Source organism: Panthera leo, chromosome B2 (genome assembly GCF_018350215.1).
Source record: "Panthera leo isolate Ple1 chromosome B2, P.leo_Ple1_pat1.1, whole genome shotgun sequence".
In the NCBI taxonomy this organism is placed as follows: Eukaryota; Metazoa; Chordata; class Mammalia; order Carnivora; family Felidae; genus Panthera; species Panthera leo.
The window spans coordinates 86,002,641-86,004,893 of NC_056683.1; positions in this window are offsets into that span (position 1 = coordinate 86,002,641).

Consider the following 2,253-nt stretch of genomic DNA (forward strand, 5'->3'; position numbering starts at 1 on the left):
AGTTTTCCATCATTTGCACACTTGGAGAAATTATTTTGATGAGCTATCATCCAAGTTTTGAGGATAAGAAGAGAGACAACATTCTGCTTTTGTGTCACAATTTATTTTTATCACTCTCTCTTGGGTAACATGTATATTTTGATGGAGATTTTTGAGAGCTCAGCATTAGCAATCACTCCCTTTGGTTTTAAATTATCCTGTATATACCTAATTATGTGCACTGAAAGTTAATTTATTCTTTGCTACCATTTGTAAACATTGTTTTCCACATTTTGGTAGTTGTTTGTAATGTAAGTTTGTGATATGATTGTTGTTTCTACATTGGTCAGCTGTTTAATCTTTTTGGGAAATGAAGATGCACACTTAAAATATGAAATATTTTCACTAAATATCATAATTTCTAGTTCCAACTTTGCATAATGTAACAAAGGAAAAGCATTGGTAATGGAGATCTAACCTCTTTGACTTTGAAGTGAACAAAGTGTATAACTGCCTCTATTTGATCTATTTTTTACCTGTTTACCACATTTTTTGTGAAGGAAAAATTATTCATATAATGAATAAGAAAGAGAGTGAAGCAGAACTGTTTTATTCAGGAAACTAGTAGACTTCTCATTTATTTTCATTAAGCTGCCTTGCAAATGCAGCTACCTGTTCTCATGATCTTAAGTTAAATTATTCAAGTATTTTTACATATCCAATTTGGGGGGACTTTTAGAACCTGGGAAATAATCCTGACAACACTTAAGAATATCTAAGACAGTTCTCTTCCCAGTCCTAACACTCATTATTATAATAAAGCAAACAATTTCCCCAAATAAGAAAGGAAAAGGATGTGTATAGATAAAAATCATATTTACATGGTACATTTATGTACAATTTTGATAACATATCAATTTACCATATTTGTTCCTTAGCCCCAATATTTAAAAGTTTCTATTTGCCATACAGACAGTCACATAGACAAAACACTTAAAATATCTTTTAAAATATCATTTAAAATAACTTAAGTAAAATTATCATTAAGTTGTAAATGTAAGATGTTAAACATAATAAAAGGGGGGATCTATAGAAAACACAATGCTAACACGGAGTAAGATCTCAATGCATATTTATTGAATTAATCAATGAATGTCATTGAAAGTCATGGGAAATTTTTGTTTGTTTCCATGGAGTAACAGTTCTAGCCTAGAAATATTAACTGGAGATGATGTTTTATATTTCATTTTAGTAATTATTCGTATACAGCATACATGACCATGGCTATGAGGGCTTTACAGAACAAAAATAAATTTGTCATTACTCTAAGTTTTTGGAAAAATTCATCCCTGAACCTCCAGTTGCTATACAGCATTTTTCCTCTGTAAGGTTAAGGACTGGATATAAGCAGAAATTATTAGTAGGTGAGAAAAGATGGGATGTTAAGGAAAGCATTTCCCAAAAGCCTCTTTAATGACTCTATTCCATTCAAGCCAAAACCCCAACAAAAGAATTGGGATGTTCTGATGACATCCATTTGGATCTAATTCTAATTGTCCTGCTACATGTCAACATTAGCAGTTGAACACAAATCCACAATCTTCTACATCAAATGAAAGTCAGATAGAGGCAAACTTCAGTTCAGTAAGTACTCCAGACTCCCTTGTGTAGGAATGGGCTCTCTGGAACACTAGAAGGATTGGAACAGAGGAAGATTCCTGCATTAGATGGAGAAATGTTTGATCCTCAAGTTCATTTCTTACCCATGTTGAACAGGTCTTTTGTGTCAGGCAACACCCTAACCAGAGATAAAGATGAGCAATAGGATGCCCTATAGGAGCTTACAATTCAGTGGAGGGATACACAGAAGCTTTCTTTGAGCCTATGTTTATGCACATACTACTCTCAATGGAGTTGATTTGAGTCACTGCTGATTTAATGAAAATGAGGTAGCAAATTTCCCCAGTTGCTTAGGGATTTGACGTATTTCTGAGCTGCAAACTTTGTTTACTCATTTGATCCAGTTTTGCTTCCCTCCATATTATCTCTTCTAACCACACTGCATCAAGAAATAGTATGTTTGTGTGGATGCCCTCTTACATAAGAACAGATCTCCACCCACATTTATTTCATCATGTTAAAACAGTCTAATTCATATATTTACACTTACTTTGTCATCTTTTGGGCCTGTAAAAAGCATAGGGATCAAAACAGGATGCCTGGCTAACAAGTTTAGCAAGCATCTGCTTCTTCAAAAGCAGAAATGCATTCATC